Here is a 24,381-nt window from a genome sequence, read left to right as displayed (position 1 = left end):
ACAATAATATCTAAGATGTGAGAAATGAAATTATTTAACACTTTCTAAGGTTTTTGTAAAATCCTGGAGAAGAGACATTAGTGTTTGATAAATGTTTATGTTATAATTGTAATGAAAACCATTAAAAATAGAATATATAACTGCCAAGCCAATAATGGAAAAAAATTATATGAGCACACAAAATCCTTGACAAGGGCACTGAAATAGACCAAAAAAGTATAGATACTTATGCTAAATAGAAAACATAAAATTTCACAATCCATAAACCCAACTATGACAGTAATCACAATAAACATAATTGGAGTAAACAAATCAATTTTTAAAAAGCATGCATGCTCAGAATGAATTTGAAAATGATGATACAAACTTTTCACAAGGGAAATACTTAAAACCTAAAGACATAGAGTCAGTGTTAAAGAATGAGGAAATATGTACTAGGCAAAAGTTTATTAATTCAATGTTGGCCGGCGCCACGGCTCACTCGGCTAATCCTCCGCCTGCGGTGCTGGTACCCCAGGTTCTAGTCCCAGTTGGGGTGCCGGGTTCTAATCCTGGTTGCTCCTCTTCCAGTCCAGCTCTCTGATGTGGCCAGGGAGTGCAGTGGAGGATGGCCCAAGTGCTTGGGCCCTGCACCCCATGGGAGACCAGGAGAAGCACCTGGCTCCTGGCTTTGGATCGGCACAGCACGCCAGCCTTGGCAGCCATTTGGGGGGTGAACCAATGGAAGGAAGACCTTTCTCTCTGTCTTTCTCTTTCACTGTCTAACTCTGCCTGTCAAAAAAAAATTCAATGTAGTTATTTTACCTAAGTATCATCATATCTGAAATAAAAATAATAAAAGTTCCTACCCTATAAGGTCACTGAGAGGACTCATTGGGTTAATTTATAAAAGTATTTGCAACATAGCCTAGAACATAGTAAGTGCTCAACACTTTCAAAAATTAGTTGTGTACCTTAATGTATATTAAGTAATCTATATCAATAGGCCATCTCATTGACTATAACACAAGTCAAATACAACTGCAGAAAAAGTCCTGTATGGTGCGGGAGTTGTGACACATGGGATTAAGCTGCGTCTTGGGATGCCTGCTTCCCACATCAGAGTGCTTAGTATGGAGTCCCAACATTGCTTCTGATCCAGATTCCTGCTAATGCACACTCTGGGAGGACACCAATGATAGCTCAACTCCTTGGGGCCCTGTGACCCGTGTTAGAGACTTGTATGGAGGTTTGGGCTCCTGCATTTGACCTGGCCTAGCCTTGGCAGTTCTAGACATTTGTAGAGTAAACCAGCCAGTGGAAGATTCCAGCCTTTATTTGTTCCTTTGTTCCTTCTTTTCTTCCTTCTCCCTCTCCCTCTCCCTCTCCCCCTTCCCTCTAACCCTTCCCCCTCTTCCTCTTCCTTCCTCCCTCCCTCCATTTCCTTCTCCCCCTCCCTTCTCCTCTCTCCCTCTCTCTCCCTCCCTCTCTCTCCCTTAACTTTCTCTCTCTCTTTTTTTCCTATCCCATAAAGTTTTAAAAGTCCCACACATTTGAAACATTTAATTACAACAGTAAAAATTCATTTCTCATTTCTGTATACCCTTTAATAAGAAAAGGAATAACAAGAATTTTTTAAAATACACAAAAGTAGACCTGAAAACTAATGAAAAATAACATTTACAGAATTCAACAACAATTATATTTGTGCAAACTGGTCACTTGGAACACTTTTTGTTTAGGAAAAATTCTAAAACTAGTGAGCTAATCAAAGTCAGAACAAGAAAATTGAATAAAACCAAAGGTACTATAAGAAATTAATGAAGATAGGAGTAGAATTAGGGAAATGGAGAACAAAAAAGACACAATGGAAAGAATTAAAAAGCCAAATTTTATTCAAGAAGAAGCATAATAAAGGACGAAATTCTGCAAAAATATAGATCTAATTTTTATTATGTCATTCTACATATAAGATAGAGATTTAAAATCTGAATAGAATGCTATATAAAATCTTATTTTTAAATTTTCAAATTTGCATAAAATGGGCAAATTTCTAAATAAATTCCCAAGATATTAATATTTTAGTTAAGTATCATATAGTAGAAAAATTGAACAATAGCATTCATTTAAATGTTTCTGTAGAAATGATCAGAGCCAGTAAGGCAGCTCAGAGGTGTTATGGAAATGTAGGGCCCTATCTTCTAGTCTAACATTGCAGTATATTGTTGCCATCCACAGGGTCACCTTACGGTTCAAAATGGAGGTGGCATGAGTGATGTGGTGATCATCATCTGGTCTGAATTTTAGGCCAGCAGATGGAGGAAAAATAGAAAAGTCCAAAGAAAAGGCTTCTTTCTCCTAAATCAATTTTATTAAAGCAGTCACCCTGAACATCTCATACTATTCTCTGATTTACATTTTATTGACCAAAACATATTCACTTGGCTCCAAGGAAGAATGAGAAAATAAATATTCTATTTAAAATGGCATTGTGTTCACCTATATATTGGAGTTTTACTCAAGAGGAAGGAAACTATCAGTGTGAATAAGGTACAAAACTGTTAAAAAAGGAAAAATAGACTCAAAATGGAATAAGAAGTTTACTAGAGTTATACTCATTAATTAAAGTATCAGTAGTTTAAAATCATTCTCCCCACAAATACACACACATGAAACATACACCAGGGCTACACAGCTTTACATAATGAGTTCTACCAAACACTCAAGAGACTGGTAATTTCAATTTATACACATTTTCCAAATAAGAGGAAAAGAAAAGATGCTTCCCAGCTCATTTTATGAGGCTAATATAACTTCCTACTAACACCAAAATACAAAGAATGCATAGAAAAGGAAATTACAAGTTGATCACATTAAAAATGTAAGCCTTTCTAATAAAACATCACTATATTTATGTATGTATATATGTATCTGAATATCTACATTTACTAAAATGTCCAATTCTAGGAATAGTAATAAATGACATTAGAAAAGAACTGAACACAATACAACATGTGAATACATTAAAGAAGAATATCTTTATGATCAGGAAATAACTCATTTACTATGAGAATGATAAATCTTAGGCAAGTAGAAAACAAAGAAAATGTGAAAGGAATATTACAAATGCAAGCAGTTTAGGGTGTGGGGGAGATGAGGAGATATTGGTCAAAAGGTACAAGTTGGGGCCAGTGCTGTGGCGTAGTAGGTTACTCTTCCTCCTGTGGCTCCGGCATCCCATATAGGCACTGGTTCGAGTCCCTGCTGCTCCACTTCTGATCCAGCTCCCTGCTAATGGCCTGAATTATCAGTGGAAGATGGTCCAAGTGCTTGGGCCACTGCACCCAGATGGGAAAACTGGAAGAAGCTCCTGGGTCTTGGCTTCAGACTGGCCCAGTTCTGGCTGTGGTAGCCATTTGGGGAATGAACCAGCAGATGGAAGACCTTTCTGTCTGTCTCTCCATCTCTCTGTTTGTAATTCTACCTCTCAAATAAATAAATAAATAATCTTAAAAAGATATAAGTTTCAGTTATAAGCTGAGCAAATTCTGGGGCTCTAACACGGTAATTGTAAGCAAAATCCATGCGTGGTTTACTTGACATTTATTAAGAATAGTTTTAGTGTTCTTACTACATGCATACACACACACACACACACACACGAAATGGCAACTAGCAGTGATAACTGGTATTTTAATTAGACTGTGGTGATCAGTGCATAATGTGTACATAGATCATCCCACTTTACACAATGAATACAAGCAATTTTTGTCAATTAAATATTTTTTATAAAAAAGAAAACTAATTTGCTATGAATTTTGTAAAATAATTGAGATTTCAAAAGGACTTATTCTCAAAAACAAATCAGTATTTTAAGAAATGCAAAATTATCAGTTACAAGAGGTTCTTCATGGTAGAAAGACGTTATAAAAAGCACAAGTAATAAAATCACATCATTATAAAACATTTTCATGATTCAGTATTGACAATTTTGGAATGTACACATGTACCAGAATGTTCATAGCAACTTTACTTTAAAACCAGAAAAAACTATCCATCCATAGGAGAATAATTAAAATATAATTGTATTCATGCAGCAGAATCCTGTGCACCAATACAAATGAATATTATATAGCTACATCCATGAATATATCTGAATGCTAAAAACATAAAAAGCAAATTGGATAAAAGTGCAAATGGCATAATTCCATTTACAGTTAGTTTTTAGAACATGTGAAGCAATATTATGTAATTTAGAAGAGCATATATATGTGGTTAAAGTATAAAAATGAATATTAAAGATAAGTATAAAATTCGGGATAGCAGTTTCCTGGAGAAGGAGGGACAGTTGAAGGGGATAAAGGGGAATATGAGACAGTAGAGGATTGCATAAGAATTTCCACAATATTTGTATTGCATTATATTTTAAGCAACTTAATTAGAATTCAGATTTCACTATATTATTATCTATCCCTTTTTGTGTATATGAAATATATATATATATAATATTTTTACTTAATGAAGTGTAAATTGTGAAACTGTGATATAAAAGATAGGATTAAGGGTTGACTGATGAATTTGGCCAGATCATTGGTGATTTCTCAGAAATTTCCACAGAATGACAAAGTCAGATGCCAGATGCTAAAGGCCAAAGGAATACCTTCAAGGCAAAGAAGTATTAGCATTGAGTGCATTTCAGTTTTGCTAGAAGTTTCCTCCAGAATAATCTATACAGTTAGAGGCTATGAAAGTCAAGGGAGGGAGTTTTAAACAGGAGATTATGGATCTATGTTGAAACAAACAATCAACCTTTGCTCATGAACGAGTTCAAATTCTGAGAGTGATATTTGGTGGGCTTATTTGGTGACTCAGTTCTAAATGGAGGCAGATTTGCCATGGGAAAGAGTACAGCTGCTTCTCTAAAACTCTAATAGTAAATACAGAGATTGCAGATATGTAAGGAAAAAAATCCTCTGTTTAATGAAGGACCGATCTTCCACACAATAAATTAATAGGTTGATCAAGTTCTTGAAAATATTCTGATCATACACATTCATGCTATATCATGGGTCTACTTTTTTCTTTAAATGATAAAATTTCTTTTTTTTTTATTTTTTGACAGGCAGAGTGGACAGTGAGAGAGAGAGACAGAGAGAAAGGTCTTCCTTTGCTGTTGGTTCACCCTCCAATGGCCGCCGCGGCCGGCGCACCGCGCTGATCCGATGGCAGGAGCCAGGAGCCACGTGCTTCTCCTGGTCTCCCATGGGGTGCAGGGCCCAAGCACCTGGGCCTTCCTCCACTGCACTCCCTGGCCACAGCAGAGAGCTGGCCTGGAAGAGGGGCAACTGGGACAGAATCTGGCGCCCCAACCGGGACTAGAACCCGGTATGCCGGCGCCGCTAGGTGGAGGATTAGCCTAGTGAGCCGCGGCGCCGGCCAAATGATAAAATTTCTCATAAACAAAAACAACCTATAATGATAAAGCATTACCCCAACATAAGCATAAAATATTGGTTAGATAACTTGATTTATCAAAAATATTTTTAGTGTTTCAGTAAAGTTGTATGTGAGTTGCTGTGCAACATTGTAGAATTAGCAGCATGTATTCTGTTAGATTTCCGTTCCCTGGAAGTCTGTATAGTCCTTTTGAGACTTTAGCCACTAGATGGTGATACTGAGGATTGATGACTTCAGTAAAGGTCTCTAACTACTTCCCATCAAGGAGTTTTAATGGAATTGTAAATTGTTTCCCTCTATTACATTATATATCACTATGACTTAACTAACCAGTTATTAAGCAATCAGGTCTATGAAGGGGATCACAATATGCCACCCAAAAATATGCATTTTAGCATGAAGATTTTTATGAGTTGAAGTCAAGAAGTAGCAACCAGAGGAAAAGCTCTTTGGTGTCTTCCATCTGACTAAAAGGAGGACATACATTTCCCATTGTGAAGGTGTTCTACCTCCCCTTTCTTTTATCACTAGAGGCAGAAGATTGTCACTGAAATGGGTCTGCACAAACAGACCTTATTAAAATAATGCTTGTTTTCCATTATTTCTCCTCATATATTTGCCTTTCCACATTTACCACCCCCACATGGCTCAAACCCCTTTCTTTTTCTTGTCAGTTCTCCACAATTTATTGCCTTTTGTTTAAATGATATATAATCCATTGAGTCTAACTACTTTACAAAAGTCTCCATGCATGTAAAAATTAAAATATTAACATCAAATAAAATTTCTATGACTTTTCTCCCCAGTTTAATTCACAGTCCAAAATCGTGGAACATAAGAATGTAGAGGAAAGATATTTTCCTCCCCTATAATTCTGGTGACTATGAAGGAATTGCTTGAAAATTGTATTGCTCCAGAGGCTATAGTTGAGATCATGGGACATATAAAAAGCCAGAAAAAGGTACAAGTTCTTTTTCAGTCAGCTTTCTTGCTAATTTGTAAGAATTATATCTTGGAGTTTTGTGCCTCTTGTGAATTTTGTTTTGAGTACTCATTGGTTATTGATCTGTTGCCTTCCAGAACTAACTTTATTTTTTTTTTTTGCCTCTATTCTCTGTGTGCCTTGTCTTAAACCTGTAGCTTGAACTGGCCTCATACACAAGTGCATTTATAGTTCTCACTGGACCAGTGTCTGTTTGGACAAAATTTGAAATGAGTCATGAATTTGGAAAAAAAATAAAGGATGTCTGTTTTATGTCCTAAGAGCTTAGTTTCTTGTTTTATGCCCTAAGAGCTTAGTTTCTATCTCATAAGAACTCCCTCTCCCCTCCCCTCTTGCTTTGGTTTTCTACCTGCCACAGAGTAGGCTGTCAGCCCTGTGTTTGTGGGGAGCTATTTATTAGACTGAGGCCCAAGACATTTGACTACTGACTATGCCAGATGTCAGGGCAGTTTGTTGAAATAAATGGTTTCAGGACATAGGTAGCCCTTTTCATTGCTTTCCTCGTTGACTTAATAACTGGGAAAACCCCATGTCAGTCTTACCTTGCCAGACCAGTGTCACAAATTAGTGAGTCAGTGATAAGGGGCATCTCATTTATTTTTTGGAAAATTCTGGAGACACAAGTCTTCACAAATATCATTCTCAGTATCTGTGACAATGAAAATCTTCATTTAGTTTCTCTTTAGGGTGACTTTGGATGGTAAGGAGGTTCATCTTTTGCATCCTCTTTGGGAATTCCTCTTGTGCTCATGGTGAACCCATAATAGTTTCATTGAGTTTACATCATAAATGCATATAGGTTTTGGTTTTGCATCACATTGGAATAGGTCTACATTTGGAGAAGGGGGAAAATAAATAATAAAAGAATGGAAGAATGTCATGGCTGGCCTGGAAAAAAACTCCTTTAATGAATTTGGGAGACAGAGATAAACCTTAGAACAAAAGTTAAGAATTACAAAAAAGAAAAACAAAAAGCAAAAAACACCATGCCCTGACCTATAGGGCATGCAAGTTATTTATGTAAACAATGATAGCCAGAAAATGACTATGGCCTCGGTATGTAAATGTTGAAAAACTGCTCACAGAAGATAAAATCAGTGTCTACATTAAAAGATAATCCCAAAGAATAAGTTCTCAATATAACATATTTGATGACAGAATATTTAGAATATGCAGTATTCAATATTCAGAATATTCAATGTTTGTGTTAATATTCACAAAAAGCAATTAAAACTAAATGATCTTTTAATGATTTTTTCATTATTATAATTAATGCTTCTACAAAGCTTTCTCCTCACAAAAGCCCAGAGTAGACAGGTTGTCCATTAAAACTACCACTTGAATGCTTTCAAAAATTCCCTGATTCGGGGAGAAATGTTGTTTTTTAAATAAATCAAACTCTGCCTATTTGGAAAGTCACTTAATTTTTTTAATCTTGAAATTTATTTCATTCTCCACAATAATATGATCCATTAATGTCTATTTCCTAAAATAACTAGAGATGATATTTTATCTTTATAAATTTCCATATAAACACAACAACCATTTTCCGCTTACAGAATGCAACACAAAGAATTTGGAATGCTTGTTTAAATAATTTTGCAAAATTCTAGATGATTATTCCCTCAAATCGAAGTTTATCTCATGATTTAAAATTTTTTTCAGTGTCATGGTATTCTTGAAGTTTTGTCAGAATAAGACCTTAAGAGAGAAATCTTCATTAATATTTATTTCCATAATTACAAATATAATTCATATTTTTAAAGAAATAAACACATTTCTCAACCATGACCAAGAACAGTGAGATCTTCTCTCATTAACTGAATTAAATTTTAAAGGAGAGTCCAATAAAGATTACTGATTTTCTCAGAATCACACTGTAATTGTAATGACACTAGATAAAACATTGCACCAATACTAAATTGAGGATAATGTCAAGAATTGAGGCCAAGTCTACATGTGTAGATGGTTTTCTACTACCAGTTTAGTAATAATGATACAGAACAGCATGATAATGGTGATAAAAACAACTATCATTCATTACATACATTATCAATGTACTGAGCCCTGTGCAAGATACTTTACATACACTGTCTCATATATGAGTGTTCTGCCTCATATCACACCAATACTCCTGCTACAATTTTGTCTCATTTTAATGGAAAATTCATAACATATTTTGCTCATCTATATTATTCAATTCAGTGTTATTGATATAAGATGGATATGTCATGTCCTATGCAAGCAGATTATCTCATAAGAATTAGCCTCAAACCAACCTTTTAACATCATCCAGAATTCACCATTTTAAAATATCTTTATGGTTTAAGCACAATAGAATTAATTCATTTAAACTGTGAAATTCAATAGCTTTTATGAACTGTACAACCTCACCACAAGTTAATATTAAGGTATTTTATCACCCCCAAAAGAAACCTGTACACATCAAAAATCACTCTCTATCTCTCTCAACATCCTAGGTAACCACTAATCTACTTTCTCTGACAAATGGATTAGCCACTTCTGGACATTTCATATAGATGGAATCACACATATAACGTATAGTCTTTGGTAACTGGCTTCTTTCACCGCTATTTTCAATGTTTATCCATACTGGAGCATGAACAGTGCCACATTCTTTCTATTGCTGAAAATATTCTATTGCATAGATAACACCACATTTTGTTTCATGTAAGTCAAAATTTTTGTCTTGCTTTTTCAATTACTCTGTGTGACTTTTCCAGCTTCAAGTAAAAGGAAGATAATGATTCTATAACATTTAGATAGAAAAATACTAGTAGAATTCAGGGATGATATTAGTTAATATTTATGTTACCTTTCAAGGTATAAGAAGAAATGCCATTAAAAGATTATACGAGGCTAAAAAATTAAAACTTTTTTATTAATTTAACAATCTCCTGGTTTTCTTTCCCTATGGCATAAGATTGCTAGTATGAAATATATGTATATATATACACATCAAACATATATTTGATATTGCCATATATAGATAATATCCCATTATGTATATATTTATGATTTTAAAGAGCAATATGTAAGTCACTATATAAATATGTAAATAATGGAATGTTTTACATGAACATGACTCTTATTTTGATACCTGAAAACTAAGTCTTTATTTTTTGAATGCTCTTAAAATCGATATTAAGGCAAGTTTTTCCTTGATAATAGTATCATATGAAGCACTTTCTAATCTCCATTGAGTTAATAGCATTTTAATTTCAAATGAAATTATATATAAATGATATAAATATATAACAGGTGCAAAACTGTGGCATACATCAAAACATAAGTGCTGTTATTTTCCATTTAGACAGCATGGTCCTAAAAAGAGATAACAAGAGCATGCCGAAGTAAGCTTAAAAGAATTTAAAAAGAAAAGCTTGTAGGGTTTTTTTTTTAGTAGTTACCATAATCAATGCACATATTGATTTTATACCAAATTTCAGATAAGATTAGAAAATTATAAATTAGAAAAGTAAATAAGAATTTTAAATAACAAAGAGAATCGCCAAATAAATTATTTGAAATTATTTAAATTTAAGGTCAAAGTGCTGTGGTGCAGCGGGTTAACACCCTGGCCTGAAATACTGGCATCCCATATGGGCACTGGTTTGAGACCCAGCTGTTCCACTTCTGATCCAGGTCTCTGCTATGGCCTGGGAAAGCAGTAGAAGATGCCCCAAGTCCTTGGGCCCCTGCACCCACATGGGACACCCGGAAGAAACTCCTGGCTCCTGGCTTCTGGGTTCAGATCAGCACAGCTCCGGATTTTGTGGACAATTGGGGAGTGAACCAGTGGATGGAAGACCTCTCCCTCTCCCCTCTCCCCTCTCCCTCTCCCCTCTCTCCTCTCCCCTCTCCCCTCTTCCTCTCCCCCTCCCCTCTCTCCTCTCCCCTCTCCCCTCTTCCTCTCCCCTCTCCTTCTCCCTCTCCCCTCTCTCCTCTCCTCTCTCCCCTCTCTCCTCTCCCCTCTCCCCTCTCAGTGTAACTCTGACTTTCAAATAAATAAATAAATCTTTAAAAATAAATAAATAAATTTAAGGCCAAATGTGACATGCAAAGAAATAGTATATATAATACACTATTAAAAATTGAATTAATTAACATTCTATTAGTGCTTTGAGAAAACAAAGTACGTGAATAATCTATTTGTCATATATTTTTTGTACAGTAAAAAAGTGTTGCACTCAGTTTAAGAACTTCTATTAGGTTTTTAGGAAATATATTCTTTGTATACAAGAAATTCTTTTCTCTGATTTGTATTAAATAGTTGGTATCATTTATATTCTTTTGGCTATACATTGTTTTTAGTACTGGATGGTTAACAATGCTTAGAAAATATCATTGTAACTAACCCACATAAAGGTTTAGTTTTGGGGCAGACCTTTGGCCTGCAGTTAAGATGCCAGTTGAGATATTTGTGTCTTGGGTGAATTCAATATCTGGCTCTGCCTCCTGACTGCAGCCTCTTGCTAATGCAGACTTTGGAAGGAAGTAGGATGTCTCTGTTAACTGGGTTCCTGCCACTCACCTGGGAGACCTGGATTAAGTACTCAGTTCCTGCCCTCAGTCCTAGGCCAGCCCAAGACATTGAGGGCATTTGGGAAGTGAACCAGTGATGAGAACATGTGTTCCTTCTCTCTTGCTCCCTCCCTTCTCCCCTCTCTCCCTTTCTCTTTTTCTGTCTACCTGATCCTCAAATAATAAAGCAAAAAGGCTTGATTTTTATCTTATTTTATATTTTAGTATACCACCAAATTATATGTCTCTTAAATTATTCTTTGTTCCAATTTTCAATTATGACCTAATTGAGTCATTTTCTACGTATTTTTCATCTTCAAAAATCCTTCAAAATATTTTATCCCATAGGTACATAGTTTGAAGTCAAATAAAACACAATCTTCTACAACATTGTTTCTCAGACTGGGCTGTACACTGTCAACATCTGGGAAGGTCTAAGAATTCAGAGGCCTGTTAACAGTTTTGCATAATTCATGTAGGATGTGGTCTGGCATCTGTATTCTTCGTTGCACCTCAAGTGGTTCCAATGTACAACCAAGGCTTGGAACCAGCATTCTAGTTGACATAAAAGAGGCGAGTGTCTGCAGCTCCTTCTGACTAAAGAGTTGTGACATAAAAATATTGTCCTACTGGCTCTTACATTTTGGAGACCCACTAGCAACTGAAATTGAGACTAGGAGGGTGATTCTTGTCTCCATGGAATCTAGTTGTTTTGCTAAAAGACCCAGACTTTCAATCAAACAATACTGAATAAAAGTGAAGGGTTTTTAATTTTGGTTTTTTGTTGTTGTTGTTGTTTAATTAGCTGTAATTAAAATGCTTCCTAAAATATAGAAAGTTCTGCATCATTATTCAGGAATGTAAATCTATTCATAAACACTTTCTTGGTTTGATTTATAACGAGATATTTCAGAGGCTGATTACTTCCTATGTGCCATCTGGAGAAGTGCCACCAGATGGCATGTGGGTGGCAGTGATCATATGCTCAAGTAGAAAATTTTAAATGGGTTTTAAAGGTAATGAAATCAAAGATACTATGTTTTTCCAGTGAATCATGATTTCTTTATTGAAATAGAGTTATGTTAACTGTAATGATAAACTCTAATAATTATTTGATAAACTGACATGCACTTTAAGATTTCATTTTACTTATTTTTTATTTAAAATGCTTTCTCAAGGTATTTAATGTACAAGAATACTTCAAAAAGTTCATGTAGGGGCTGGCATTGTGGCACAATGGATTAAGCCACCACTTCCAACTTCCAATGCTAGCTCTGATATCAAAGTGCCAGTTGAAGTCCCAGCTGCTCTGCTTTCCAAACCGGTCCCGTGCTAATGGCTTGGAAAAACAGTAGAGGATGGCTGAAGTGCTCGGGCACCTGCTACCACAAGGGAGACCCAGAATGAAGCTCCTGGCTTCTGACTTCAGCCTGACCCAGCCCTGGCTGTTGCAACCATTTGGGGAGTGAAAGAGCAAATGGCAGATCTCTCTCTCTGTGTCCTCCTTCTCTCTCTCCCTACCCCCACATCCCCCTTCTGCTCTCCCCTTCCCCCCTCTTCTCTCTCTCTGTCAATCTGTCTTTGAAATAAATGGATTTTTTATTTAAAAGTTCATGGAAATGGCATGAAAACTTTATTTTGGTACAAAAAATGTTTGAAACCTGTGTATAGTGTTTTCATAATATGTATTTCCCATGAACTTTTAAAGACCTCTCATATGTGTGGATTTAAAACATTTTTGTACCAAAATGAACTTTTAATTCTACTTCCACAAATTTTGACATACCCTCACATTTACTGACTTTCAATAGGCTTCCATTAAAAGGAACAAATCCTTTGTCATCATTAAGACACACATCAATTTTTCTTCTCTTGGTTACTTACGTGTTTTTTCATTTGTCCAGTTGATAAAATTGAGTGTTTTAAAAGAAAAGCAAATATATATGTATAAGTTAGTAACACTTCCAAAAACAGGTCTGATTACTGATAATTATTGTTTGAATGCAATACTGGCTCTAGGTGTAAACTAGAAAAGAAATCTTGATTTTATATTGACTTTCCAATGAAACAATGCAACTCCTGTACACCTGATTGCATCTGTTTGAGGTATTGAAATCACTATAACATTTCTTCCACTCTTGAAAAAAGAAGCAACAGAAATCTTTTTTTGATTACTGGTGCTAAGCTTTTATCTTATAATTAAGTAACTGTCTTCTAATGGACAACATGGTGACTATAGTGAATATCATATTTTTAAAAATTTTTTATTTATTTATTTGAAAGGCAGAATTATAGAGAGGGAGAGGGAGAGAGAAAAGTCTTCCATCTGCTGGTTCACTCCCCAAATTGTGGCAATGACAGGACTAGGCCAGACTGAAACCAGGAGCCAGGAACTTCATCCAGGTCTTCTATGTGGATGCAGGGGTGCAAGCACTTGGGCCATCCTATGCTGTTTTCCCAGGTGCATTTAGCAGGGAGCTAGACTGAAAGTTGAGCAACCAGGACTTGAACTGGTGGCCATATGGGAGAACGCTGCAGGCTGTGGCTTAACCTGCCACACCACTGTGCCAGAACCAATACCATATTTCTTTTGAAAAAAATTATTTAAGTTATACAAGTTTCATGTACTTAATATGTACATATTTAGGAACATAGTGACACTTCTCCCCCACACTCCCTCCCACCCATGCCCCAACCCTTCCTCCTCCTCCCTCTCACATTCCGACTCTATTTCTTCCTAGAAAATTTCTGAGACTATATCTTAACTGTCCTCACCATGTATGAACTCATAAAGTAGTAATTATATGTAGTGATGAATATGTTAATTAATAAGATATGGTAATATTTATTCAATAAATACCTATATCAAATCATGCTGTATATCTTGAATATGTGCAATTTTTATTTATTAAAATGCCTCAATAGAGGGGCTGTAGTTGTTGCACAATGGGTTATGCTGCTACCTCAAACACTGGCATCCAACCTGAGTGCCATTTCGAATCCTGGCTGCTATGCTTCCTATCCAGTTCCCGGCTAATGTGCCTGGCCCAGGCCCAGCCATTGTGACCTTTTGTAAAGTGAAACAGAGAATGGAAGATCTCTTTCTGTCTCTCCCTCTCTTTCTGTCACACTGCCTTTCAAATAAATAAATCTTTTTGTAAAAACAAAAAACTCAATAGAGCTAGAAAAAAAGTAACTATCCTCTGTTTATTTACCTAATGTAGAAACTGAATTTTGCTCCAGATAGCTTACCAAAATCCAGTGATGAGAAAGATACAGATTTACTGTGCATATAGTGATCATTTTCTTTCTCCTAAGAGGTAATTTTATCCACTACAGGGGTTGCATTTGTTCACTTCAAATAAGATATTGCTACTAGATATTTACTGATTCATTATTTAATCCACATAGAAAAGTTGTCTCTCATCTACGATTTTAATGAGATTTAAGTTCACTTCCAAACTTCCCTTTAGCATAAACTTTTCTTAAAAAGTTTTCAAAATGCAAATCTTTATTCATTATGAGTTTATGCCAGGATCAGCATAAAATCTTTTGTTTCACATGCACACCTGCATATATACACTTGTAATATTCAGTAAAAATCACAAGATTTTGAGATTCATTATTCTAGAACATAAATTTTGAATAAAAGACTTAAACAAGGAATCACAGCATTTTCTACTGAGTTAGAAAATAGTTTCTTTACAATTGTCACTCAAGAAATAAAATCTATATGAGAAAAAGAAACAATATAATCTAGTAGGGCTACTTTAAAACCAAGGTAAAAATGAAACTAGCAGGGATGATTATTATGATATCAAAACATTTTTAAGTGACAATTGTCTGACAAAGAAGGGCATTATACAATGATAAAAGGATTAATTAACCAGCAAGCTATAGCAAAATTAGAAATGTATGTGCATTGAATATCATAGTACCCAAATATGTAAAGCAAACATTGAGGGAACTAAAGTCATACATAGATAGCAATACAATATTAGTGGATTTCAGTACCTCAACTACAGTAGCAGGTCACTCAGACAGAAAATCAATAAGGATTCAGATGACATGAAAAATGCTATAGACCAAATGGACGTATCAGACATAGACAAACACTCCACCAAACAACAGCAGAATAAAAATTACTCTCAAGTTATATGGAATATTCTCCAGGATAGATCATGGATTAAGTCACAGAATAAGTTTAAGAGTGAAATCATGTGAAGTATTTTTCTTAGCCACAGTGGAATGAAACTAGAAATGAGCAATCGAAAAAATGTGAAATTCCCAAGCACATAGTAATAAGACAACACACTCTTAAGAAACGAATGTTTAAAGAGGAATTCCAAGGGAAGTAAGACATTGAGACAAATGGAAATGAAAGTTGAATATAGCAAAAGCAGTACTAACAAGGAAGTTTATAGTGTTAAATGCCAACACTAAAAAGAGTGGATCTCAATTAAGCAACATAAATTTATACCTCAAGAAACTAGAAAACAAAAAAACAATTAGCCTAAAATTAACAGAAGGACAAAAAGATCTGTGCTAAATTAAATGAAACAGAATTAGAAAAATATCCAAAACTAAATATTATGTTTTTGAAAAGATAAACAAAATTGATAAATCTTATCAAGATTAAGAAAAGAAGTGAGAACACTCAAAATTAGGAGACATTACAGTGGATGCCACAGAAATAAAAAAATTTAAAGAGATGACTAGGAAGAATTAGACCCCAACAAACTGAATAACATAGAATAAATGGATAAACTTCTAGAAAAAAAGCTATCAAGACTGAATTGTGGGGGCTGGCAATGTGGCTTAGCAGATTAAACTACCACCTACAGTGCTGGCATCGCATATTGGGTGCTGGTTCAAGTCCCGGCAGCTCCACTTCTGATCCAACTCCCTGCTAATAGACCTGAGAAAGCAGAAAGATGGTCTAAAAGCTTGGGCCCTTGAACCCACATGGGAGACCTGAAAGAAGCTCATGGCTCCTGGCTTCTGCCTGGCCCAGCCTAGGCCATTGCAGCCATTTGGAGAGTAAACCAATATATGGAAGATCGCGCTCCGTGTCTCTCCTCTTCTCTCTGTAATGCTGGCTTTCAACTAAATAAAAAGTAAATCTTCATAGAAAGACTGAATTCTGAAGAAATGGAAAATCTGAACAGACCAATGAGCGAAGAGACTGGATCAGTAATCAGAAAGCCTCTCTGGAAGTCAAATTATCTGTTTACAGATGACAGATTATATATATGGAATATATATAAAATATATATGGAATATATATATAATATATAATGACTCCATTAAGAGACTATTGCAACTCATAAGAGAGTTTGGCAAAGCTGCAAGTTATGAAATTAACACATAAAAATTGATAGACTTTGTATATACAAACAATTTCATGTCTGAGAAAGAACCTGTAAGATCAGTACTATTCACAATAGCTACAAAAATAATTAAATACCTTGGAATAAATTTAGCCAAGGATGTGAAAGATCGCTACAAAAATCTTAAGGAAAGAAACAGAATAAGACACAAAAATGGAAAAAATGTTCCATGTTTGTCAACTGGAAAAAATTAGTATCTTCAAAATGTCCATACTACCCAAAACAATTCACTGATTCAATGTGATCCCAATCAATATACCAATGACATTCCTCTCAGATATAGAAAAAAATCCTAAAATTCATATGGAATCACAAGACACTCTGAATAGCTAAATCAACATTAAACAACAAAAAGCCAGAGACATCACAACACCAAATTTCGCAAAATATTACAAGGTAGTTATAATCAAACAAGCCTGATTCTGATATAAATATAGAAATGTAGGCCAAGGGAATAGAATAGAAATGTCAGAAATAATCCATGCATCTACAGCTATCTAATGTTTGACAAACAAGCTAAAATAATTCCCTAGAGAAAGGATAGTCACTTCAACAAATAGTGTTTAGAAAATTGAATCTCTGCATGCAAAAGTATGAAACAAGACTCCTAAGTTACATCCTATACAAAAATCAATTCACAATGGATTAGTATCTAAATCTAGGTCTTGATATCATCAAATTACTAGATTTAAACATTGGGGAAACTCTGCAAGACATTGGTATAAGCAAAGACTGCTGGGAAAAGACCCCAGAAGCACAGGAAATAAAAGCAAACGTAGAAAAAGGAGATTACATCAAGCTAAGAAGGTTCTGCAATGCGAAGGAAATATTCAACAATGTGCAGAGGCAACTGACAGAGTTGTGAGAAAATATTTGCAAATTATGCATCTGATAGCCAGAATATATAAGGAACTTAAGAAACTCAACAAAAAAAATAACAACCTAGTTAAGAAATGGGCTAAAGGTATGAAAAGACATTTTTCAGATTTTTTGTCTTTCTTTTTTTTAACTTTTATTTAATAAATATAAATTTCCAAAGTACAGCTTTTGGATTACAGGGGCTTTTTCCTCCCATAACTTCCCTCCAACCCACAACCATCCCATCTCGCACTCCATCTCCCATCCCATGATTCATCAAGATTCATTTTCAATTATCTTTATATACAGAAGATCAACTTAGTATATACTAAGTAAAGATGTCAACAGTTTGCACCCACAACGAAACACAAAGTATAATGTACTCTTCGAGTACTAGTTATACCATTAAATCACATAGTACAACACATTAAGGACAGAGATCTTACATGGGGAGTAAGTGCCCAGTGAGTCCTGTTGTTGATTTAACAATTGACACTCTGATTTATGACGTCAGTAATCACCTGAGGCTCTTGTCATGAGCTGCCAAGGCTATGGAAGCATCTTGAATTTTCCAACTCCGATCTTATTAGACAAGACCATAGTCAAAGTGGAACTTCACCCTTCAGCAAAAGGTACTTCCTTCTTTGATGGCCCATTCTTTCCGTTGGGATCTCACTCACAGAGATCTTTCATTTAAGCCATTTTTTTTTTTTTGCCACAGTGTCTTGGCTTTCCATGCCTGAAATACTCTCATGGGCTTTTTAGTCAGATCCGAAAAACTTAAGGGCTGATTCTGAGGCCAGAGTACTATTTAAGACATCTGCCATTCTATGAGTCTGCTGTGTATCCCACTTCCCATGTTGGATTGTTCTCTCCTTTTTAATTCTCTCAGTTAGTATTAGCAGACACGAGTCTTGTTTATGTTATCCCTTTGACACTTAATCCTATCATTATGGTCAATTATGAACTGAAACTGATCACTTTGACTAGTGAGATGGCATTGGTACATGCCACCTTGATGGGATTGCATTGGAATACCTTGGCACATTTCTAGCTCTACCATTAGGAATAAGTCTGAGTGAGCATGAGCTGAACTGTACATCTCCTCAATCTCTTATTCCCACTCTTATATTTAACAGTGATTACTTTTCAGTTAAATTTAAATGCCTAAGAATAATTGTGTGTTAATTAAAGAGTTCAACCAATGGTATAAAGTAGCACAAAAAAATAATAAAAGGAATAAAGTAGTAAGTTGTTTCTTGACAGTCAGGACAAGGCCTGATCAAGTCATTGTTTCTTATGGTGTCCATTTCACTTAAATGGGTTTCCTTTTTGGTGCTCAGTTAGTTGTCACTGATCTGGGCGAACATATGATATTTGACGCTTTGTGACTGGCTTACTTCACTCAGCATGATGGTTTCCAGATTCCTCCATTTTGTTGCAAATAACCAGATTTCATTCTTTTACTGCTGTATAGTATTCTATAGAGTACATATCCCATAATTTCTTTATCCAGTCTTCTGTTGATGGGCATTTGGGTTGATACCATGTCTTAGCTATTGTGAATTGAGCTGCAATAAACATTGAGGTTCAGACATCACTTTTATTTGCCTATTTAATTTCCATTGGGTAAATTCCAAAGAGTGGGATGGCTGGGTTGTATGGTGTGGTTATATTCAGGTTTCTGAGGAATCTCCAAATGACTTCCATACTGGCTTTACCAGTTTGCATTCTCACCAACAGTGGATTAGTGTCCCTTTTTCCTCACATCCACAACAGCATCTATTGTTGGTAGATTACTGTATGTAAGCCATTCTAACTGGGTTGTGGTGAAACCTCATTGTGGTTTTGATTTGCATTTCCCTGATGGCTGGTGATCCTGAACATTTTTTCATGTGTCTGTTAGCCATTTGGATTTCCTCTTTTGAAAAATGTCTATTGAGGTCCTTGGCCCATCTCTTAAGTGGGTTGTTTGTTTTGTGTTGTGGAGTTTCTTGATCACTTTGTAGATACTGATTATTAATCCTTTATCGGTTGCATAGTTTGCAAATATTTTTCCCATTCTGTCAGTTGTCTCTTTAGTTTCCTGACTGTTTCTTTTGCAGTATGGAAACTTCTCAATTTGATGTAATCCCAATTGTTAATTTTGGCTTTGACTGCCTGTGCCTCTGGGGTCTTTTCCACGAAGTCTTGGCCTGTGCCTATATCTTGCAGGGTTTCTCCAATGTTCTCTAATAATTTGATGGTGTTGGGTCATAGATTTAGGTCTTTAATCCATGTTGAGTGGATTTTTATGTAAGATGTAATATAGGGGTCCTGCTTCATGCTTCACGTGGAAATCCAGTTTTTCCAGCACCATTTGTTGAATAGATTGTCCTTGCTCCAGGAATTGGTTTTAGATCCTTGATCAAGTATAAGTTGGCTGTAGATATTTGGATTGATTTCTGGTATTTCTATTCTGTTCCATTGGTCTATCCATCTGTTTCTGTACCAGTACCATGCTGTTTTGATTATAACCGCCCTGTAGTATGTCCTGAAATCTGGTATTGTGATGCCTCTGGCTTTGTTTTTGTTGTACAAGATTGCTTAGCTATTCAAGGTCTCCTGTGTCTCCATATGAATTTCAGCATCATTTTTTCCAGATCTGAGAAGAATGTCTTTGGTATCTTGGTTGGTATCGCACTGAATCTATAAATTACTTTTGGGAGAATGGACATTTTGATGATATTGATTGTTCCAATCCATGAGCATGGAAGATTTTTTCATTTTTGGCGTATCTTTTTCTATTTCTTTCAAGATATTTGTAATTCTCATCGTAGAGATTTTTGACGTCCTTGATTAAGTTTATTCCAAGATATTTGATTGTTTTTGTAGCTATTGTGAATAGGATTGATCTTAGAAGTTCTTTCTCAGCCATGGCATTGCCTGTGTATACAAAGGCTATTGATTTTTGTGCATTGATTTTATATCCTGCTACTTTGCCAAACTCTTCTATGAGTTCCAATAGTCTCTTAGTAGAGTTCTTTGGATCCCCTAAGTAAAGAATCATATCATCTGCAAAGAGGGATAGTTTGAGTTCTTCCTTCCCAATTTGTATCCCTTTAATTTCTTTTTCTTGCCTAAGTGTTCTGGCTAAAACTTCCAGTACTATATTGAATAGTAATGGTGAGAGTGGGCATCCCTGTCTGGTACCAGATCTCAGTGGAAATGCTTCTAATTTTTCCCCATTAAATAGGATGCTGGTTGTGTGTTTTTCATAAATTGCTTTGATTGTATTGAGGAATGTTTCTTCTGTTCCCAATTTGCTTAGAGTTTTCATCATGAAAGGGTGTTGTATTTTATCAAATACTTTGACTATCATCTGTTGTCTCTCAAATGCATTAACAGAAGCTGGATCAGAAGTGGAGTAGCCAGAATTCAAACCAACACTCTGATATATCATACAGGTGTCCCAAGTGGTGGCTTAACATGCCGTGCCACAATTCTTACCTATAATCAGACATATTACAAAACTACAAAAAATTCTTAAAATTCTTGTAGAACCACAAAGGACCTTGAGTTAGCCAAACAGTCTTGAGGAAGAGGAGCAAATAGGAAATCATCACACTTCCTGATCTGGAAATATTTTACAAACGTATACTAATTGAAAGAGTTAAGTTGGGTAATGGCATAAAGATAGACATACAGACCGATGTAACAGAATACAGAGCCCAGACATAACCTAGTGCATAAGCAGTCAACTTGTTGCCAATATTGGTGCCACAAATACACAATATGGAAATGATAGTATCTTCAAATTGTCCTAGGACAACTGGATATCTACTTGCCAAAGAATGAAAGTGTATCCTTATTTTACACCATACATAAAGACCAACTTAAAATGAACTGAAAGCTTAAACGTGAGACTCAAAACTGTAAAACTCTTAGAGGAAAATGTACAGGGAAATATTCTTGACTTTGGTCTTGGCAGTGATTTCTTGGATTTGACACGAAAATCACAGGCAATAAAACGTAAAATATGTAAATGAGACTAAATCAACCCAAAACCTTCTGTGCAGCAACGGAAACAGCAGAGTGAAAAACCAACCTATGGAATGGGAAAAATGTTTATGAACTATTTATCTGATGAGGGATAAAATATATATAAGGAGCTCTTACACTCAAGAGTAAGAACACAAATAACCAAGTTAAAGACCAGAGAAATGGCCGGCACCTCAGCTCACTAAGCTAATCCTCCGCCTTCAGCACCGGCTCCCCGGGTTCTAGTCCCGGTTGGGGCGCCGGATTCTGTCCCGGTTCCTCCTCTTCCATTCCAGCTCTCTGCTGTGGCCCGGGAGTACAGTGGAGGATGGCCCAAGTGCTTGGGCCCTGCACCCACATGGAAGACCAGGAGAAGCACCTGGCTCCTGGCTTTGGTTAGGCGCAGCGCCAGCCGTGGCAGCCATTTTGGGGGTGAACCAATGGAAGGAAGACCTTTCTCTCTGGCTCTCTCTCTCATTATCTAACTCTGCCTGTCAAAAAAAAAAAAAAAAAAGACCAGAGAAAGGACTCAAATAGACAATTTTCCAAAAAGACACACAAGTGGCCAACAGATATATTAAAAGAGGCTCAACATCCCTAATATTCAGGGAAATGCAAATCAAAACCACAATTACATATTCCTATTAGTCAAGATATGGATGCAACCTAATGTCTATCAACTGATATTTACAATTAAATATTATATTTAATTGTATCCCTTTCTGTGATGAAGACCTCTTCTCTTTTAATCCCAGATCAGCTTAGTCTACAACCTCTTGCACACTTCAGCTCATGGTTCATGGCCTGCTAAAAAATGCCTGCGTGACTCTGTTCCCACACATCAGCTACTCTCCCTCCTCCCAGAAGGAAAAAGACCACCCTTTTTTGCCATCTTATAATACAGTATTTATTTGTCTTCCCTCTGTCAAACCCTGAGCCAACCACTTGCCCCAGGTGTCCTGGGAAGGTATGGGAACGGGAATGCACAGGGCAGAGGAGGACAGGACAAAGACCTGCGGGAGGTGGTGACGACTCTTTCACATGGAGTAGAGGATGAGAAAGGCCACCATCAGGCAGAAGAGCCCCATGGCCTCCGAAAAGCCCAGAATCGCGTAGGAGAAGAGGGAAGGGTTCCTGGCATAACCAATGATGAGGCTCCCAAATACAGTCCCGATCCCAGCCCCAGAGCCAGCCACCCCGACGGTGGCAGCCCCGGCCCCAGTGAACTTGGCTGCTGTGTCAATGTCCCTTGAGATGGTGCTGGTTTGGAAGCTACGGCTCTGGCTCTGGAGAAGTGGGGTCAGGGGACACGGGGCTGCCACCCTGCTCAGGTGCTCATCTGTCAGCAGCTCGGGTCTCTTGAGCACCACTGCGGACAGCGGCTGACTCAGCAGCTGCGAGGTGCTCCTGACCAAGGAGGGCATGGAGACGAACTTGGAGCAGGCGTACATTGTCAGGCTGTCAGGGGCTGTAGCGTGAGAGCTGCTCCCAGTGCAGAGAAGACATATATATATATAATATATTGATAGCTATATATATATTTATATTTGGAACATTATTGAGACTTAGCCTGTTTTCTGCTGCTCTAACAGTAACACAGACCAGGTAATTTGCAAGGAAATTTATTTTTCCTACTTCTAGTGGCAAGGAAGTGCAATATAAGGATGCCAGCATGTGTTGGGGAACTTCTTCCTGCATTGTAACATGGCAGTGGACATCAGGTGTCCAGAGTAAGTATGCAAGAAAGAGCGCTCATTTTCATAACAAAGTCATTCCTGCAATAACTAGTCCACTCCTATGATAATGACATTGGAAACAATTCATGGCCTAATCACCTCTTAAATGTCCAGTTTCCAATGCTACCACTATGGTAATTACATTTCAACATAATTTTGAAAGAGACCATATAAAACAACATGGATTAACCTGCAGCCTATTATGCAAAATGAAATAAGACAATCACAGAAAGACAAATATTTCATGATCCCATTTATATGAGGCGTCTAAAATAGTCTAACTCATAGAAGCAAGGATCAAATGATGGTTACCAGTGTCTGTGGGGAGTGGGAATCAGTGAGTAGTAGTTCAAAGGGCATAAAGTTTCAGTTATTCAAGATGAATAAGTTCTAGAAGTATACTATATAATGCAGAGCTCATATTTAACAATATTGTCTTGTACACTTTAAAATTTTGTAATAGTTTAGATCTCAAGTGTTATCACAAAAAAGGAGTGAGAGCAGGAGGAAACTTTTGGAGGGGGTATATACTTTTGTTGCTTTGATTCTGGTGATAGTTTCACAAGTGTGTAGAAGTGTTCAAACTTATTTAAATTATATACATTAAACATGTGCAATTTGGGAATATAATATTTATACCTCAACCGACTTATTTAAAAATATGTATCCCATCTCCATGGCTTAGAAAACTATTAAAATAGGAATACAAATCAAATTGAACCATAGATTCAATGCAATCCCTATGAAAATTCTGGCTGTCTTATTTGAAGAAATTGACAAGCTGATCATGAAACTCATATGAAAAAACAAGTGACCCAAAATAGTCAAAGCAATCTTGAAAGATGAACAACATTGGAGGACTCACAAATCCAGACTTCAGAACTTACTACATAGGTACAGCAATCAAGACTGCATGGTAATGGCAGAAGAATAGGCATATATGTGTGTCATAATAGATTACAGTTGAGAGTCCAGAAATCTGATATTTGTGGTCAATTGAGTGCTAACAAGGGCAGCAAGACTATGCAATATGGAAAAGACTGTTTTCAATAAATGGTGCTAGAATGACTTCATAGCAACATGCAAATTAATTATTGGCCCTCAACTTCCTACTGTATGCATAATTTCATAAAAAATAGCATAAATGGAAATGATAAAATTAATGATCTAAATGTAAGATTAAAGCTAAAGAACTCTACTAAAAAAATTGCGTAAATCCTTGTGACCTGGAATTATGCAATTATTTCTTTAAAATGACACCAAAAGCACACACAACAAAACCAGAAATAAGTAAATAATGCCTTATCAAAATTAAACATTTCTGTACCACAAACAAAATTATCAGTAAATGGAAAAGACAATCAACGGAATGGGAGAAAATACTTGTAAAGCA

The 24,381-nt window shown here is 36.2% G+C and overlaps 1 pseudogene; it reads right to left on the bottom strand.

Moving 5' to 3' along the window:
• Window positions 1-22,133: 22,133 nt before the first annotated feature.
• On the bottom strand, window positions 22,134-22,751 carry LOC100346750 (ATP synthase F(0) complex subunit C2, mitochondrial pseudogene; annotated as a pseudogene).
• Between the last annotated feature and the right edge of the window lie 1,630 nt (window positions 22,752-24,381).

This window comes from Oryctolagus cuniculus, chromosome X (genome assembly GCF_964237555.1).
Source record: "Oryctolagus cuniculus chromosome X, mOryCun1.1, whole genome shotgun sequence".
Taxonomy (NCBI): Eukaryota; Metazoa; Chordata; class Mammalia; order Lagomorpha; family Leporidae; genus Oryctolagus; species Oryctolagus cuniculus.
The sequence above is the reverse complement of the archived record's forward strand: the minus strand, read 5'-3'. Positions and strand labels throughout refer to the sequence as shown.